The 21,188-nt window shown below is 34.3% G+C and overlaps 1 long non-coding RNA gene and 1 other non-coding gene across 2 annotated transcripts in view; both read left to right on the top strand.

The window, feature by feature from the left end:
* LOC131503748 (uncharacterized) overlaps positions 1 to 21,188 on the top strand; it is a 151,430-nt gene that overhangs the window by 119,089 nt on the left and 11,153 nt on the right. The window lies entirely within an intron of this gene.
* Positions 8,013 to 8,115, top strand: LOC131505802 (U6 spliceosomal RNA). The gene has a single exon (XR_009258575.1). It is a non-coding gene; the product is annotated as a U6 spliceosomal RNA (small nuclear RNA).

Raw genomic sequence — 21,188 nt, 5'->3', positions numbered from 1 at the left:
TAAATTTGAGAAAAGTAGATGTTATTAAGAAAATCATAAGAAAGAAAAAATACATTTATGGATCTGTACTCTGTTTATTGAAAAAAATATGTGTATAAATGGACAGTTGGAGTTCAGACTTGTGTTGTTCAAGGACCAAATGTATATGCAAGAAATGTAAGTAGCATGCCATGTTTGCAAATTGCAATAGTCTAGTATTGTTGGACCATATTGTATAAAATACATGCAAGCAATAGATTCTTCAGAGCCACTCATGCCATGTTAGGAAGTTACTATAGTACCCTTTAAGTAATAGCAATCACTGAAGAATATTGAGCATGGGACAAAGTTGTTCCTCACTTCATGTTAGCCCTATTTCTCCAGCAGCACTCTAAAAAATGATTTATTAAAGCATGAGAATACAGGTAGAGTGACTAGCTAGAAAGCTATTGCAGCAGTTTAGAGGAACACAAAGATCTTTATAGAAAGGGAAGAATTATAACAAGAGAAATGGAGGTAGTTGAATTAAGACCGTTTAAAAATTGATTAATCGTTAAGATAAAAATGGTCAAATTGAAGGAGCAATTATCACATCACTATCAACAGGTGGTTGGTTGATGATTATTGGGCTATTTAGTCACAGTAATGATGATAGGCAATTATTTTCATAATATATTAGTCTTAAAACATTTTTAAACTCATTATGGACATATCAATCTTATTTGATAAGTCAATAATATTGATCTACTCAACCACATGCAGTTTTCTTTATTTAACTGACAACATAGAAATGGATGGCCATGCAGAGAGTAGTTAATGATGAAGAGAAATGGTGGCTATAAAAGTACTTAAAATAATCCATAGGTAGTTTTTATATCCATCAATGTCAGCCACTGTCCAGTGTCAATCAGCTCTTGAACTTAAACATATTGAAAAGATAATAAATAAAATAGTCTAACCCATGATGTCTACTATATTAAGTTTAATTATCTATTTTGTCATGCTGGTGTGTGATGGCACATTGAGAGTGAGAAAATCATTTTTGCTCCTGCAATGTTAGAAATCTGCACCTGAATATGGTTGGACCAAGGGCAGTGTTAAAAAACAGAAAGGCTATGGACTTAGATGTGGAAAGGGGGAAATTTTTAGAATAGTAAAGTGAAAATGAAACATTGCATGTTTACTTTAATGTTAAAGAATTAGGGGCACCTGGGTGGCTCAGTCAGTTAAGCGTCTGACTTCGGCTCAGGTCATGATCTCGTGGTTCATGAGTTCAAGCCCCACGTCAGGCTCTGTGCTGATGGCTCAGAGCCTGGAGCCTGTTTCAGATTCTGTGTCTCCCTCTCTCTCTGACCCTCCCCTGTTCACGGTCTGTCTCTCTCTGTCTCAAAAATAAATAAACGTTAAAAAAAATTTTTTTTAAATGTTAAAGAATTGTGACAGGTAGGAAGTCTTTAAGTTGTTTTCATATATGTAATTTTTCCAGTAGCAATGTTGAATTAAAGAATCTTTATGTATACACAAGTACTCACTGGTCCTGGGTACCTCAACCATTTTTCCTTATGAGCGCAAGTGAAAGAACCTTTAATTCTTAAGGTAAGAGCCTGAAAAAGATTGGTTATTGTGGGATATTGAGGTGTATTTTCATCAGACTGCTTCTGGCAGGTGCAACTTGAGCTGTTGCTGCATACATAAAATAACTGTTGGTAGAAGGAGTTCTAGCTCTTTGATGGATTGATGGAAAACATGAAACTATTAAAAACATTTACTTAAAGCAACATTTTTTCTTTACTTCAGTATTAGGTATGACCAGGAAGTCACACCATGCCTAGAAATGGGAAGATGTGTCTGTTTCCTTAATGGTACAAGAATTTTATGCTCATTGTTTTTTTTTTTTTTTTTTTTTTTATATGCTCATTGTTTTAAATTTTAGATTTTTTCATTAATTAGGCATGACAAAACCAACAGATCAGGAGACAAGTGACACTGAAAAGATAGCTTTTTATTCACAGTTTCTAAGAGGAGGAGGCATACACATGTGCAGGTATCACATGGTGAAGCACCAGGATCAGTAAGGAGGTAGAAGGAGCAGGAGGAAAGCATGGACAAGAACCTTTACTGTGGTTTCCATGTGAAGGAATGGACGACACGGGAAAGCAAGTTTATGATGGGCTAGTTAAGTAACTTCAGTGGGCTCTGGAGTATAGCAGCTCTCTCTGATTGTCTGGTACCTGGCTCTGAGTGATTAGGGGCAGGTGAATAGTAGCCTGGAAGCTAAGAGTCCTGGAGAGTGATAAAAGAGCTGGATTGGTCAGTTTACATATGAAAGACACCCTTCTAAGGGCACCTGGGTGGCTCAGTTGGTTAACATCTGACTTAGCTCAGGTCAGGATCCCAAGGTTCATGAGTTTGAGCCCCACTTTGGGCTCTCCACTGTCAGCACAGGGCTTGCTTCAGATCTTGTCTCTCCCTCTCTGCTCACACGTGCTCACGCTCGCTCTCTCTCTCTCTTAAAAATAAACATTTAAAAAGAAAGAAAGGAAGGAAGGAAAGAAAGAAGGAAAGAGAAAGAAAGAAAGAAAGAAAGAAAGAAAGAAAGAAAGAAAGAAAGAAAGAAAGAAAAAGAAAGAAAGAAAGACACTCTTACAGGTGAATCCTTTACTATCTCTAGGAATTGGCTAGCCCTTGAGGGAAGCAGTCTGTCCTGGACAGCAAGGCCCCAGATGTCAAAGCTTCAGAAATACAAAAAACAAAGAGGCATGATTAATACACTTGTTTGACAATGTCAAAATCTTTATGTTTAATCACTGCTATATGAAAAAATAAAAAATTAAATCTGTTCTTACAACAGGCCCTACTGGTTAATCTCACTAACAACTGGAGACTTCCGAGTTGGTGCAACTCTTGTTGTTAAAGCTGAAAATGCCTAGCCACTGGAAAATTTATAATTGCCTTTTGCTTGTGTTTTCCAAACACTTTAAAATGCATCATGAATTCAAAAACACTATATTTAAAGTAAAGGAGTATTTTCTTGTTTATCTAGTGAGGTAAGAACATAAGCAGGTGTTAAAAATCACCTGAGGAAAAAAAAATTATAAGGGATTTCAGTTTGCTCCCTTTGACTTCAAGCAGAGTAACACATAACCTTTTTACAGTAGAAGGGAGTCCCTTTCACTCTGTAATATATACATGTCCATGTATATACATGTATATATAGAAGACTATGTGAAATTGTGTTTCTTCACTTTTATTGTATGTCAGAAAATACAGTAGGGTAATCTACTGATTGAAGACTTCAGGATAAATTAGGCCCACTATAGATTGAATGTTTGTGTCCTCTCAAAATTTCTATGTTGTGACCTAATCTTCAAAGTGATGGTACCCCGAAGTGACACTTCTGAAAGGTGATTAGGTCATGAGGGAAGAGTCATCATAAGGATGAATGGGATTAGTGCCTTTATAAAAGAGACTGCAGCAAGATCCTTCATCCTTTCTGCCACATGAGGTTATCACTAAAAGAGGGACAGATAGAAAGAAGCCTTCACCAGACACTGAATCTGCCAGTGACTTGATCTTGGACTTTGCGGCCTACAGAACTGTAAGAAAAAGTGTGTACTGTTGATAAGTGATTTGATGCATTGTATTTTGTTATAGTAGCCCAAACAGATGAAGACAAGGTCCTATATTAAGATTGGAATTTATAGGATTGTTGCATGTAGTTTGAAAATGCCTTTTGGTTTTACTACAATTATCTTTAAGATATTTAAAAATGAATTTTATTTTTATATATGTAATATTTTTTTTCTATTCCTGCCAAGAATGCAGAAGTACCTTCTTTTAACATTTTTTAATAGTTTTGTTGAGATATGATTGACATGCACACACAAAAAAACTACACATATTTAATGTATACAATTTGATGTGTCTGGACATATGAATACACCCATGATACCGTAAGGACAATCAAAGTAATAAACATATCCATCCTTTCCACCATTTCTTTATGTCACTTTGCTATTTAATTTTTCTAGTAAGAAAACTTAACATGAAATCTTTTAACAAATTTTGAAATTCACTCTACTGTATTATTAACTATAGGCTCTATGTTGTATTATAGACTGCTATAACTCTTGTTTGAACTATATTTTAAGTCAAGAATGTCTTTTGTCTTTAGATGAATCCAAATATCTGTAAGCATTCAGTCACTCAACAAGTGAATGTTGAAATCCAAATTTTATATATATATATATATATATATATATATATATATATGTATGTATGTGTGTGTGTATATATATATCTATATATATATATAGGTTTAGCTATTGTAGGCATAGAATGACCAGTGCTCTTGCAAGATCTACAAGCATCCCTATAAAATTAGGAGATCCCTTTTAAATGCATATTTCAACTCGGTTATTCCTGAGATAAGAATAGTGAGATATAGTCGTAGGGTTTTCAGATCACGAATATAATCTTAACAGTGCACATTACAGCCTAATCCTGGAGTCAATTAATAAATTGGTTGAAATAGCAGTTTGATTAAAATCTCAGATGTGCTAATTCGCTTTCCTAGTGCCCTTTAATTAAGGCTTTAATAGAGTCTGCAATTACCTGCAAATTTTTTCTTTGTCTTAAATATTTGTGCTTTATCCTTAACTTTCAAAGCTCCTTCAACTCGCCAAAGCACAAGAACAACTCCTCTTAGAAATTAAGTTAAAACAGAGAATAGAGCCTTCTTTTCCTTCAAACAGATAGTTCTGTAGAACTTTAAATGCTTATTGAAATTTAAGTTGTAAATGCATATTTAACTTATGGTGTGAGTTTTTGTTGTTTTTGTTTTTGTTTTTCATTTTTGGGTTTTGTTTTTTTTGTTGTTGCTGTTTTTATTTGTAGTAAAAAAATTACTTTTGGTGAATGTGATAGCATTCTGTGACATTTTCTACTTAAACTATTTCATACTTAATTTAATATAGAATACTTAACATTCAAATTTATGTTTTTTGGTGTTGAAATTTTAGCCATGGGAAATATATACAACTTTACCTCATCTTGTTTTTAACTACCAATTTGTGAGCTTTTACTCTGTATTAGGCATTGTTCAAACTGCTTCACATAAATTGTCATTTATTACTCCAATAATTGAATTCAATAGATACTGTTGAATTGAATTCAGTATGCTGCTGTTATCCACATTTTAAAGATAATAGAATTAAGAATAACAGATTTGAGGTAAGTGGTTCACAGTTACAGGCATGTAAATAGCAGGATTACAACTGAAAGGCAGGTCTGTTTGACTCAAGAATCTGTGTTGTTACCTATGCAAGGTTTATCTCAATTGTTTGAGTTTGTTGGATTGTTATTAACTAGCACTTGAGGGCTCATGATTAAATTTCTGTTGTGTGATACGGCAAATGTTTCTATCAAACTTCCAAATACAGAGACTAATATACTGATCACTTCTTTTTAAAGGGAAATACAATGTATTGATATTGTTTTGTGGTGAATCATGACTTTACTCTGAAGAAGTTATTATCCCCCAAACCTTTCTTAAGAAACAAATGAGCAAGTAAACAGATCTCAGTCTGAAGTTTTTTTTTTTTGTTTTTTTTTTTAAATAAGTAGATATTCACACATGAAAAACATTGTAGCAAGAAGCCCACCCTGGATTGAACTGTCATCCAGGACAACTCCCCTCCCACTACCCTCAAAACTGTTTTTTCAGAAGATAACTGAGTCTGTTGCTAGAAAACATGTCTAAGGCTGAATCAGGAGACCTAAGAATGCTATAAAAATATGCTGTAACCACATACTAGAAAGCACCAAAGCAATGCAATGAAAAAAAAGGTAGTTCCCAGCTTAGTTTAGAAATATGCAAACTAGGGGCGCCTGGGTGGCGCAGTCGGTTAAGCGTCCGACTTCAGCCAGGTCACAATCTCGCGGTCCGTGAGTTCGAGCCCCGCGTCAGGCTCTGGGCTGATGGCTCGGAGCCTGGAGCCTGTTTCTGATTCTGTGTCTCCCTCTCTCTCTGCCCCTCCCCTGTTCATGCTCTGTCTCTCTCTGTCCCAAAAATAAATAAAAAACGTTGAAAAAAAAATTAAAAAAAAAAAAAGAAATATGCAAACTAGGGGCGCCTGGGTGGCTCAGTCGGTTGGGCGTCCGACTTCAGCTCAGGTCACGATCTCACGGTCCGTGAGTTCGAGCCCCACGTCGGTCCGTGAGTTCGAGCCCCGCGTCGGGCTCTGGGCTGATGGCTCAGAGCCTGGAGCATGCTTCCGATTCTGTGTCTCCCTCTCTCTCTGCCCCTCCCCTGTTCATGCTCTGTCTCTCTCTGACTCAAAAATAAATAAACGTTAAAAAAAAAAAATATGCAAACAAATAAAGATGCCAAGTTTGGGGAGTTACCACTTAAAGAGACATTCTAGCACATTCACTAATTCAGAATAGAAAAAGTTCATTTCAAAAATATATAGATGCTAGAATTATAATTGATAATTATAATAGATAATTGAAAAAATTGAAGAAATATACTTTTATGTTTTGCAATCACTTACGTAATGTAGGAAATTAGGTTCAAGAAAATGCACTAATATTTCCTCTTACATCTCTACTCTTGAAATAAGCTCATGGCAATACTGGTACTGATATGCCCCGATTCAAGAGACCCCCCGAAAACAAACCACCAGAGTCCAGAGCCAAAGCCAAGCACCAAGGGTCGTTTATTGTAGGTTCGAACCCGGTCCTCCGGGCACTCATTGCCGGCGACGCTAAGAGGCCCCGAGCAAGGATCTTACAGCTTCTTTTATAGACAGGCACAAACAAGTTAGGGATTTTTTTGAGGTTACAGAGCTGTTATTGGTTGACATTTAAATTTGAATGCTCAGCAGAACTTGATTTGTTCCTGCCTTTATTTCAAACCATTCAGCAGAACTTGATTGGTTCCCGCCTTTGTGTCAGACTGCAACCGGAAACAGGGGCAGGTTTCGGAAACAGGGGCAGGAGGGGGGGGGGGGTCTTTTCTTTGCAGTTGTAAGTACACCTGGTAATTTTTCTCTTAGTCTCTCAGTACAATCAGAGATTAAAAGAGTTGGAAAGCAATTACAATTACTTTGTATAGGAAAACATGTTTAAAACTCATGTGTATCACATTTTTCACAGATATTCAGAGTTTTTAAAATTGCAAAATTGTATATCACATAAAAATTGTAAGTCACCTCTAACCCCAACAGCATTTGTGGGGGTAAGAGGTATGTGGAAGGAATTTGGTTAAGTGTTGGCAATAACAAGAATATTTCAAAAAAGTACTTAAGAGAAGTGGCCTATCTTTCTAGGTATTCAACTCATACAATAATTTAAGCAATATGAAAATGGTGCAAAGATTGAAAAATAAAACACTGGAAGAAAAAATATTTCAGAAAATATCTAGTTTATATGAAAATGAAGATTTTAATAAAGGAAACATTTACACAATAAAGGAAAACATATGCCTTTTAACTTAAAAACTTAGACTATATTTAAATATCCGGGAAAATAAATAAAATGTTAATTCTTATTTGATCTATTAATATTCAAATAGTTGGTATTTTGGTTACTACATCTGTTAGAAACAAAATATTTATAGATGAAGCAATTAAGTTTAAAATATTTCTTTTGGATATATATGATAATATCTGACATTAACCAATGAAATATCTATTATTTAAATATTTCAAATGCTTTTCTAAAAAAAAGCAATGAGGTTTTTCAGAAAATCTTTGCTGTAATGGTGAAACTAACTTATAAATTATTAAAAAAATGCTGGTGCCAGAGCCTCAGAAAAATACACATTACCTGACAAGTGTCTTAGCCCTGTCCTCTCTTCTACCACGCATTTCTTCTGTTTCCCATTTTGATTGGGCAATTCATTGTGGTATAACATTTTTTGTCACTGTTATTTCAGAGTCTTTCAACAGCAAATAACATGTTCTCTCTTCTTGGAGTGCTTTCCATGTAGATAATCCATCACCATATTTACATTAAATAATGAGAAAGTAGCGCTCACTTTGGCAGCACATATACTAAAATTGGAACGATACAGAGATGAGCATGGCCCTGTGCAAGGGTGACATGCAAATTCGTGAAGCTTCCACATTTTTTGTTTTACACTTGAAACTAATATAACATTGTGGCAACTATTTTTCATTAAAAATATAATAATGGGAAAGTAATAAGATGCCATCATATATTTGAAACCACATTTCCATGCTGAGGAGCTGTAGACTCTGTGATTAGAGAAGAATTTTTAGAACATGTTAATTCTGGAGGAATTTGTGGATTATCTCCATAGAATCTAAAAAAGAATCTATAAATGCCCATCAAACACAATGGCATTCATTAGAAGTACTGACTGTTTTGCACACAATAAGCAGGGTGTTAACTAATATATATTGATATGCTTTTATAATTCTCAGCTTACTTGATATAAAAATAGGCATTTCTACATGTCCTGTTATAATTAGGATATCTTGAATCTCCATTAATAAAATTACATGTAGTAAAGTTATAAAATGAAGAAATGGGTAATTAGGTAGCACTGAATCTAGTAGTTAAGACTTAATTTCATTGATAGCAATTTTAAAGTAAGAACAGGCAATAAATTCAGAGACTCTTCTCTTCCTGATAAGTTTTATGGGCAGGCTCTAAATGCTAAAAATCAAAAATGATATTTTACCAGGAATTAGGGGCAGCACTATTTAAATACTAGTTGACTGAGCCAAGGAAACACATCTTAGGTAAGAACTCTTTCATGCTTTGTAAAATCAGATCTGTGAAAAGGAAGAAATAGCCTGAATTACGGATAATTACAAAACTTAGAATATTTGGTAGATTAAGAGTTACATAAACTGGGGCGCCTGGGTGGCTCAGTCGGTTAAGCATACAACTTCAGCTCAGGTCATGATCTCATGGCTTGTGGGTTCCAGCATAGCATCAGGCTCTGTGCTGACAGCTCAGGGCCTAGAGCTTCCTTTGGATTCTGTCTCCCTCTCTGCTCCTCCCCTGCTTGCACTCTGTTTCTTTCTCAAAGATAAATAAATATTTAAAAAAATATAAAATTAAAAAAAGAGTTACAGAAACTTTTAAGAAACTTTGGAAACACTTTAAGAAATAAGACGAAATGCTGAGCTACGTGAAATGAGCATCTGGAATTGGCAGAAACAAAGGAACCCAGCCTTTGAGGAAAAAAGTGAAAGGAACAAAAAGATGTTATTACCTTGGCAAGGTGTACTGACTGATCTCTGAGGATAGAAACTGTATTTGTTTTGATTAATGTAATTAGGTGCCGCCACCCCTGTAATAAGAGCATTGAGCATATCACCTTTAGAAAAGTTGAATTCCTGATGTTGCTCATTCTTTTGTAAAATAGGGACATATCTGGTATCCAACATCACATGTTTAGCTAGCAGTTATAGTAGAAGAATCTGGCTTCCACACAGGCACAATTAAGATGGAAGACTGTATTTTAATTATTCTTCAGTGTGAATACACTTTCCTTGCTTAGGAGAGACACAGTATAAAAGTTTTCATCTCACCCCTTAAATTCTCTTTTCTATTGAGAACAACGAGAGCCAATTGAAATCACCATATTTATCCTGCCTTGACTCAGCCCTCACCATTCCTCATCTGGACTATTTTAAGAGCTGTCAAACATGATGCTTTGCCTTTAATTCTAGCGGATATGATCTGGCCACTACCCTTGCACTGTTTTGTTTTTCTGAAACAGGAATCTGACCATGTTACTCTCATGAATAAAATCATTCATTGCCTTTTTACTAGCATGAAGTAAAACTCATGAGCAAAGCCTGCCACAATCTGTTCATTTAGCTCTTTACTGCATTTGTACACTCTTGTTCTCCTCTTCTCCACTTGCCTTGTGTTCCTGAGAACCCAAATTTCTTATCCATCGCTAGGAGTCATGCTATTTTCCACCACCTACAATGAGAAAGCAATTACTCCTCCAAATATCCCTATGATTTACATTATTCTTAACACTTGCCCCTCCCCTGGAGTCTAACTCAGAGTGAGTAGATCTTTCATTAAGATGTCTGTTGGAAATACCACCTTCTATTTTTTTGTAATGTAATTTCAGGGACCTTACCCTCTTTTTCCTTTTTCTCTGTCTATGCCCTTTTCTTTTTTATAATAGCTAAAAAATTCTTATGATAATCAAGTTTTCACCCACATATTGTGTATCCCTCTACATATCATCTGATTGGTGTAAAGAGAAAAAATGGGATTGTCTCCTCCACTAGATTCTATGATGCTTGTTTTAATCCATCCTAAGATTGCAGTAGCTTTTTTTTTTTTTTGCAACCATAATTTCTCATTGGTTCATACATACATACGTATATGCAGTAAAATAAGACACAATTTTTTGATGAATAATAATTGTTTTGTAATATAAAGACTTTGATTAATCAAAGAAAGCATGCATTATCTCAAGTGTGCTCTGAGAGGCTAACCAAGTAAGTACTTCCTTTTTAAAATACTTTTGTTCAACCATTGATTTATTCATTAGGCATTTTGAGACATCTATTCTATGTGCATTGCAGAAGGATTTTTTTTTCCTAAGTGGTTTGACAGCTAAATCAGATAATTGAATAAAAACATAATTATCCAAGGGAAAGCTTTTATTTTGTTGTGTGTTATCTAAATCACTGTAAGCAAATAGGATTTTTTAGTATTCTGAATAAAATAGAGTTGTTTGTGTTTACTCTGATAGACTTCTTGTAAATTATTTCTCATGACTTTTGCATTATAAAGAGCACTAATGAAGAACTTGTTGCCAAGAAGCAAGGCAAAGGAGCATTTCAGGGATTGTAGATTATTGACAAAGAAACCCAGTAGCATTGCTAATAATATTAAAGATCACCTTACCATACAAGGAAGCAAAAAAATATTTTTTGAGAAGACATCCAAAATTCTATTCAACTGTAAAAAAAAGAAATTCACAAACATGACTGCTTGAGTCTTGCTTTCTGGTTCCACTCTCCACCTTTCTCTCATTCTAATATCTATTAATCTGCTCTAGGGTCTATCTGTTCCATCTGTATTCATACACCACAGATTTAATGGTTCTTCAAGCAATCTCAACAGTATGACCATATATCTACAAGCAGGGAATATTACAGATTAAATGAAAAGACTTGGAGATAGGTTTGAGTTCTATGATTTATCAACTACAATTTTGGACATGTGGCTTGACCAGAAAAAATATACATTTCCTCATTGGTAAAATTGGGGAATAACAGAAAATCATCATGTTATTACGAAGTTTAAGTAAACTAAGTAAATATTATATAGTAGCTGATGTTTTAATTATTACTATTATTGTCATTCTCAGTATCCAGTGTAGAAAATGCATTTGTTCCATTGTGCTGTAATGGCTTGATAATGTCTATCCCAGCAATGAACTTTCCTTAACATATAATGTGCACATATATTGATTTGTTATCTACCTTGCTCCTATACTTTTAACGCCAGCATGCCTCTTCTTCTCAGACCTGCCATTCCTGCCATTTTCATCAACAACTTTTCTCAAGGAGTTGCCATGTTCTTACATGTCCGTGGTCATTTGGTTTAACAATAGGAATCTTACTTGAGTTTAAAATTCATTTAAAGCTACTCTGAAGTGTTTTGGATCTTTCAGCTTTTTGTTTGTTTTCGTCTGCATACATAAGTTTAGAAGAGTACTTTGCCTAATGTGGTTAGTAAGAATTTTATAAATTTTGTTAAAAAAGTGATTGAATATATCAAATATAGTTAAAAGAACTTGTTTCTATAAATTTTATGATTAGGCAATTGGCTGTGGCTTGTTACCTTTTATTCTTTTATATATTATGCAAATTTTTGTAGCTTTCTTTAGGTACAAGAATTTAATTTTCTCCTTTATCACAGTAATGTATGAATCTCAAATTACATTCAAATAGGACACTTAGAATTTATTGGTATTATATAAACTATGCAGTAAACAAGTAAAGAGTGAATTTTCTCCAAACTATAAAAATTTGAATCTTTATATTAGGCAAGAATGATATAAATCATATAGATAAGGGACTGAAGACACAGGGAAATATTGAGATAAAAGGGAATTTCTAAATCTTTGACTTCCAGTCTGTTTTACTCAAAAACTTTGCCTTTTGTGTATTTCATTCACAAAAATAAAAAAGGGACTTCAATCCATGAGAAATATGAACAAAATTGGGGTTTGACAGTCAATTGATTATGATTGATTGGTGACTTCATCGTTAGCAATTTGATCATTGTTTTCCAGTTCCCACAGTCTGCTTGTCCAGCTCTCCAAGGAATGCTGCTAAAGTAGGCTGTCTCCCTTTTCTCTCCCATCTGCTGTTTTTATTTTTATACTTTAATTATGAAATTGTATTCAGAAGAATGGAAAATTTTGCAATATACTATAACTATAGTAAGTTTTTCTTAATCATATGAAACAGTGGTCAGTCATGTGGTAGAAGTCATTGGGCAAGATCTCACATGGCCAGGGTTCTTATTCCTACTTTATCAAGAAAAGTAGCTGAGTAACATTTAGTCAGGTATTTTATAACTCTTTTTTTCTGTGATTCCCTCACTTGAAAGGTATATATTGGTGCAGATTATGGATAAAGCAAAGTATTAATATTAAATCTTAAGAAATTACTCTCATATAGGTCTATTGCTATAAAAACAGATTTAAAAAATCTGTCTAAGTTTGGTCAAAACTGGCATAATGGCAGACATATACACCAATGGGTCAGAATAAAGAGCCTAGAAATAAACCCACACATACATTGTCAACTGATTTTTTTTTTTATTTTTATTTTTATTTTTATTTTTGGACAGAGAGAGACAGAGCATGAATGGGGGAGGGGCAGAGAGAGAGGGAGACACAGAATCGGAAACAGGCTCCAGGCTCCGAGCCATCAGCCCAGAGCCTGACGTGGGGCTCGAACTCACAGACCGCGAGATCGTGACCTGGCTGAAGTCGGACGCTTAACCGACTGCGCCACCCAGGCGCCCCACATTGTCAACTGATTTTGACAAGGAATGCAGTGGGGTAAATACTGTGTCTTCAACAAATTGGGTTAGATGGCCACATGGAAAAGAATAAAATTGGACCTATGTTTTACACTATAAAAAAAAGTAAGCTCAAAATGTATTAAAAACTTAAAGATAAGAACTGAAATTGTTAAACTCCTAGGAGAAAACCTAGGTGGAAAGCTCCATGTTGGTAATTATTTCTTGGATATGACACCAAAAGCACAGGAATCAAAAGTAAACATAAGTAAGTGGGACAATAGCAAACTAAAAAGGCTTCTGTATGGCGAAACAAACTTTTGAGTGAAAAAGTGACCTACAATATGGGAGAAATATTTGCAATCCATATATCTGAGAAGTTTTTAATATCCAAAATATGTAAAGAACTCCTAAACTCAATGCAAAAAGCCAAACCAAAACAAACAAAAAATAGCTATGAAAAAAATGTGAAATGGACTTGAATAGACATCTCTCCAAAGAAGACATACAGACATATGAAAAGATTTTCCACATAATTAACCAACAGGGAAATGCAAATCAAAATCACAATGTGATGTCACCTTCCATCTGTTAGGGTAGCTATTATTTAAAAAAAAAATTCTTGGTGAGAATGTGGAGAAATTGGAACCCTTGTACACTGTTGGTGGAAACGTAAAATGGTGCGGGTGCTATAGAAAACAATGTGGAGTTTCTTCAAAAGATTAAAAATAGAACTACTATATGATTCAGCAATCTCACTTTTAGGTATTTATGCAAAAGAGTTGAAATTAGGATCTCAAAAAAATATGTCCATCCTCATGTTCATTGCATCATTATTCACAATAGTAACGATGTAAAGACAACCTAAATGTACATCAACAGTTGAATAAAGAAAATGTGATATGTACATATGATTGGGTATTACTGAGTCTTAAAAAAGAAGGAAATCCTGCCATACGTGACACCATGGATGAACCTTAAGAACATCATGCAGGGGCGCCTGGGTGGCGCAGTCGGTTAAGCGTCCGACTTCAGCCAGGTCACGATCTTGCGGTCTGTGAGTTCGAGCCCCGCGTCGGGCTCTGGGCTGATGGCTCGGAGCCTGGAGCCTGTTTCCGATTCTGTGTCTCCCTCTCTCTCTGCCCCTCCCCCGCTCATGCTCTGTCTCTCTCTGTCCCAAAAATAAATAAAAAACGTTGAAAAAAAAAAATTAAAAAAAAAAAAAAAGAACATTATGCAAAGTGTAATAAGTCAGTCACAGAAGAACAAATACTATATAATTCTACTTATATGAGGTATTTAAAATAGTACAACTGAGAAACAGAGTAAAATGGTGATGACCAGGGCTAGGAATACAAAAAAATGGGAAGATGCTATTTAATGGGCATAAAATTTCAGTTATGCAAAATGAATAAATTCTAGAAATCTGCTATACAACACTGTGCCTATAGTTAATACTGTTTTGTTTACTAGTTAATAACACTGTATAAATACTTAATGTATTACTTATACATATACTTATACAATACTAATGTAATACTTAATGTAATACTTAAAATTTTGTTAAATAAGCACTAGAGATGTAATATACAAAATGATGACTATAGTTACTACTGCTATATGCTATATAATATGTATATGTAGCATATATGATACATATGAAAGTTATTAGACTAAATCCTAAGAGTTCTTATTAGGAGATTTTTTTTCTCTTTTTTTCCATTTCTTTTTATTGTATCTGCATAAGATGATGTATGTTAACTAAAATTATTGTGATCAATTCACAATATAGGTAAGTCAAACCTTTATGCTGTACACCTGAGACTTATACAGTAATATATATATATCAATCGTATCTCAGTAAAACTGTGAAAAAAAGAAAATATGTTAAAAAGGTAAATCTCATTTGTTTTTATCACAATTAAAAAAGAAGGAGGAGAGGGGCATCTGGGTGGCTCAGTCAGCTGAGCGTCCGACTTCGGCTCAGATCATGGTCTCATGACTCGTGAGTTTGAGCCCCGCATCGGACTCTGTTGACAACTCAGAGCCTGGACCCTACTTTAGATTCTAAGTCTCCCTCTCTCTCTCTGTCCTTACCTGCTTGTGCTCTTTCTCTGTCTCTTTCTCTCAAAAATAAATAAACATTAAAAAATTTTTTAAGTTAAAAAAATTAAAAATAAAAAGGAGAATAAACTTAAGGATATTAGGAAGTGCTCAGGTTTAGAGTAAAATTTCTGCCTCTACAAACAATTATATTGAGTAAGTCATATTAATTAGTTAATTATATTTTTAAAAAGCTATTTCATAGCTACCAATTTACCACTGTGTCTTTTCAAAGTAATTTTGAAGTCATAAAAGAAGTGAAAAACAAAGTGAAGCTTATCAGAATTACAAAACATTTTTGTCCTAATTAATACCCTTCCTAAATAAAATAGAACTGGAAATGATACATGGTTCACTCATATACCTGCCAATACATTCAAGAGATTGGGGCTTAAAATTTGCTGAAGAAATGAAGCAGTGACTGGGGACCAGATAGTGGAAGACTTTTGGTTGCACTGGTGACAAATCGTAATTATCTTGAAGATAATCAAGAACCACTGTGAAGAGTTTTTAAAGTAGGGGGATAACATGATAAGATTACATTTTAGAAACATTGTTTTTCTTGAAAAACATGGAAAACGAATTGCAGGGACACTAAAATTGGAAAATTAGGTAGTAATAAGTTTTTACAAATCCTTGGCTTATAAATCTTGGTCTTCTAAATCCAGGCAAGGGTTGATGATGGTCTGAACTGAAAGAGTGGACATGGATATCTAGAGATATAGGAGAAAAGAGAAATTCTTAGGAAGTTTAATGGTAAAACATGGTGATTGGTTTATTATTCTCAGGTTCCATTTCACAATATTCCCCCTTCTCTCATCCTTCCTTGGAAACTTAATTGCTAATGTATATTTAAAATCACCTTGAAATGTATTTATTATTATTATTATTATTATTATTATTATTATTATTCCAAAATAAAAATATAAGTTGCTTCCTATCCTGTTGCAAATTTGGATTATCACTGACACAGAAATATTGCATTAGGGCGCTATTCCAGGAAGTGGATCTGGCACAAAGTAAAGACTTGATATTAAATGTTAGCATGCAGAAGTGAGCAAGTACTTCAGACTGACTGAAGAAAATTTGTGAGAAGTAGTTCTGGCAAAATTTAATCAAAGCGAAACCAAAAATGGAGTTTGATGGTTATACCATGATGATATTGGTTGGCATTTTTAAAAGCTATAAATGCTGGATTCATAGTTAGTATGTGACTGGGAACCAAGATTCTTGAAATATGAAAATGACATTTTTGGAAGAACATTCAGTATTTGCAAACACGGTTTGCCTAGTAATTGAGAGTTGACTATGTATTAAAAAGACTTACCCAGTTTTATCATGAATTTTAGTAGAAGATACAAGCTGTATGTAAGAAAGTGAAATTGAATTTATTTTCCAAAATGGAATTGTTTGAAATATCGCCTAGTGAATTAATCTCTGAAAAGCATTGTCATGTAATATATACTTTTTTCCGGACCAGAAAATGTAAATGGTTATGTTTCCTGCCTTTGAGAATCTTTGTGCCTAAAATGGATGACAAAAACAATAAGCATAGAAAAGCAGACAAATGAATCTTCACTATATAGAAATTCTGAGAGACAATGCCTTGAAAGAAGATAAGTTGAAAGAAAATAAATTCAATAAGGAAGGGTTTATATTTTGTAAGTGACCCTATGCAGGAAATTAAATACATATAAGCAGATATGAGACAAGAATTGGAAATGTTCTTTGGGTATTCCTTTCACCATTCCCAGTGTTTGTAATGATATTCATTGTAGAGCACTTTCATATCTATTATCCCTCTTTTTAAATCCTTCAAGTATATTAAAAGTTATTTACATATTATACATATTTACAATCCAACTCCCATGAGCCAGTCCAACAAAGTTTCTACAGAAATTGAATATCAATTACTTAAACCTGGATAACTGTATGCCAAAAGTTTGTTTCCCTTTACCTTTTATATTCTGTTCTGTTTTGTAAGTTAATTAATTTATTTATTTCTGGAACGTTTCTCTCTAGGCATTTTATTGCATGTATATGCTGCTCAGAGTATTTATTCTCAAATTGTAATTAGCATATTCTCATTTTCCTCCTTAAATATTTTTTATTTGTGAGTATAGTTTTTTTTTTTTCTATTAAAGTAACTAGGTCTAAAGTCTATGTGCTATCACATTCAGAGTTAGAATTGCCTTAACCCCTCTCCCACCCACTCTCTGCAATTTTTCTCTCAAGCTCATGCATTTTTTTTTAAACCCAAACTTTAGCAAGATTTTATGACACCTGGTTTTAGTTTTGATTTCCCTCTTCCTCTTAGATTAGTTTTAAAGATCCACTTCATGACATCCTTCTTTCCTAATTGCCACTAATATACGAATTGTGTCCACTTCTTTCTTCCTTTAACTTCTACTCTGTCGTCTTTACAAAAACCTTTTTACAGTCTGTGCTTCCTTCCATGCTAAATTTTCCCTTCAGCAGCGTACAGCCTTCTGCAGTCTCAACATGAGTAGAAAGAATGAGATACTTACCATTTAGCCAATGTTATCTTCCATTTAAATGTTGAAATAGGAAAGGTAATCAACTGTAACAGAAGTCTATTGATAGTGCCTAACCTCATACCTTCAGTGTCAGGCCCACAACTCTGTACCAGCAGTGTCTAGCACACAATCTTGTCCCTTCAGTGTCAGGCCCACATTCTGTACCTTCGGTGTCAGGCACATAAGCTGCAGCTTGCTTGAATTTCTCCTGCTGTTCCAGAAGGGAGAGTCTGAAAGACTCTGCACGGGGTTGATACTCATCATCTATAACTAATATTCAAGACAATTAATTCTAGTGTGTGTGAACCACAGGCAATGCACCAATTTTAAAAAGCTCAGCATGCTTTTCTTTTCCAATGTACCTGGTAAATCTTTCCTGTCAACATGTAGGACAAGTATTTTTACTGCTCTGTCTTCAACTTTAATAAATCTTATGACTTTAGCGAATTTCTGTATCAAATTTGCATTTTCTTCTGTTGATTCTCATTCAAAATTCTTTGGCATGAGTTTTTTATATATTTTAAATATTTTCTCCTGTCTGTTTTCTTAATTAGACAACTTTAGCACAAAGGCCTATATCATGAACATAACTGGCTTATCATTTCTCTTTTCCATCTTTGCAGTATACTGCTTTCCAATATGGAATGCATTTCTCTGAGAAGGAGCATTGGATCCATAGTCAGAGGAGAGGCTAAATGGGTGCTTAACCTCACTCCCCTTGTTGCTTTCATTTCTCTCCCTACCCACCCACTCATATGGGGATGCCTGTCACACTGGCAAGCAGAGCATTTTAGCATCTGCGACATCATTCAGCAAAACTTTCTATTTTCTGAAGGAGAACATAATTATTTGCTTGCTCAAACATAATAAATAGGGACGCTTGAGTGGCTCAGTCAGTTAAGCATCTGACTCTTGATCTCAGCTCAGGTCTTGATCTGTGTTGTGAGTTCAAGCTTGCCTTGGGCTCCATGCTAAACGTGAAGCCTACTTAAAAAAATAACAATAATAAATAGCCATTCACTGTTCTCCTTTAGAAAACAATTGCATTCTTCATCAGTCTATTGAACAGCTGTATTTTTGTCCTTGAAAGTTGACTACTTCTACTTTAAAAATCCTTTAGTGAAACAGACTAACAGTACCAAGTATAATCAAGGTTTAATGATGCTAAATGAAGCCTTCCAACTCCATGCCTTACCTTTCTAAACCCTTGAATTTTGGCACAATTTCAAGTATATATCCAATAGGCTTGGGAAAATTGTGCCGGAGCCTTAGATGCCTCCCTAGGGGGCATATGGAGCTGTAATCCCTAGTACCAAGTGTCTGCACCTGCCATCAAGAACTGTGCACCCAGTAAGCCCCAGCTCAAGCAAAGTTTTTATGTTTTCACACCTGAAAGTACTTTCCTCTTCTAATTTCTCTACTTCTGAATTTCTGTACATAAAAATATGAATGTACCATTTCTTAAAAATAGGCAGTGTTCTGCACACTGAAGAAATGATAAAACAATTGTCTTTACATTTGTCAATAGTCAGCCCATTGTTGTTATCCCTGGGAAAAGGAATACCAAAGAGGTGAGTACAATGATAATCTGGGCTATGTTTCTATAGGCACTTTCCGCACTGTAAGGAAGTTTAGGAAGAAAGATCCAATTTTACTTCTATATATTATAAGTAACAATTTGAAAATATAATTTAAAAAACTATTAAATATTAAGGGATGAACTTAACAAAATTTGTGTATAAAATAACAAAATATTGCTTGAGGCAATTAAAGACAACAAAGTAAGTGAAGTACTTTGCTAAGTTTCTAAATTAAAACCTTAAATTGTTAGTAAGATTATTGATCCAATTTGTGTATAAATTCAGTGATGTAACACCCAACAGTCACTTTTTTTTTTTTTTAATTTTTTTTTTAACGTTTATTTTTGAGACAGAGAGAGACAGAGCATGAATGGGGGAGGGTCAGAGAGAGAGAGTGAGACACAGAATCTGGAACAGGCTCCAGGCTCTGAGCTGTCAGCACAGAGCCCGACGTGGGGCTCAAACTCACGGATCGCGAGATCATGACCTGAGCCGAAGTCGGCCGCTTAACCGACTGAGCCACCCAGGCGCCCCTACCAACAGTCACTTTTTATCCCCTCCTCAAGAAATTGACAAGATCCTAAAATTTATATAGAAATGTGAAAGACCTGAAATAGTTCAACAATTTAAAATGAAAGAACAAAGTTGAAAGATTTTTGCTACTTAACTTTATTATTATTATAAGGCTATAATAATTAAGACAGTGTGGTATTAGCATAAGGGTGTATATCAATTAAATAGAGATTTCAGAAATAGACTTACATGTAACTGATCAATTTAATTTTGAAAAAGGCAGTATTACGGCTCTAGCTAATTCAATGGGAAAAATGATGATAGTCTTTAAAATATTGTGCTCAAAGCTCTGGATATTGCAAAAATAAAAGTAAAAACAAATATTGAACCTTAACACTATATGTCAAAAATGATTCAAACATGATTGTAGATCTACAAGTAAATATATAAAACTATCAAACTCCTACATAGGTAGAAGTTTTCTTAGATTAAACAAAACAAAAAATATAAAAGAAGATTGATAAAATGGATGTTATCAAAACTAAATTTCCTCTGTGAAAGATACCAATACAAAAATGAAAAAAACAATAACACCAACAAATAGAAGCAAGCCGCAAACTGAGAGAAAATATTTGCAATATGTATATCTGATGAAAGACTTTTTTCCATGTTTTATAAAGAACTCTTATGTCAGAATAACAAACAAACAAAATAAAGAAGTAGGCAAATGGTTTAGAAAATATTAAGCAAAGAGATGTAGAAATGACCAATTCACATAGCAAAGATTTTCAACACCATTAATCATCAGGGAAATGTAAATTGAAGCCACAATGAAATACTACTATACATCCATTAGAATGGCTGTAATTAAAAAGACTAGCCATACAGAATATTAGCAAGGGTCTAGAGGAACTGAAATTCTCATACATTTCTGATGGGACTGGAAAATGGCACAGTCACTCTGTAAACTAGCATTTTTTTGTTGTTGGGAAGGCTAGAATATTGTTTTGAAAAGTGAAACCTATACATATAACATAGGACCTAGCCATTCCACTCCTAGGTAATACCTGAGAATAATAAAAACATCTATCCACACTAAGATTTGTAGACACCAACTTGTATATAGCAAATTCATGCATAATAACCCCAAACTGCAGACAACCCATACACTTAACAACAGATTAATGAGTAAGTACTCTGTGGTATATCCACATGGTATATACTATATGCCAATAAAAAAAGAATACTACTGCTGCATACTACTGATGTATTCCCAAACATGGATGAATCTTAAAAAGCATTGTATTGAGTAAAAGCATGTATAAAAAATAATCCTTTGTAATTCCATTTGTATGAAATTTTAGAAAAAGGCAATTTACCCATAGTGAGAGAAAACAGAGAAATAAGGGGGCTTTTGGTGTGATGAAAA

Source organism: Neofelis nebulosa, chromosome 2, assembly GCF_028018385.1.
Source record: "Neofelis nebulosa isolate mNeoNeb1 chromosome 2, mNeoNeb1.pri, whole genome shotgun sequence".
NCBI classification, from domain to species: Eukaryota; Metazoa; Chordata; class Mammalia; order Carnivora; family Felidae; genus Neofelis; species Neofelis nebulosa.
The sequence above is the reverse complement of the archived record's forward strand: the minus strand, read 5'-3'. Positions and strand labels throughout refer to the sequence as shown.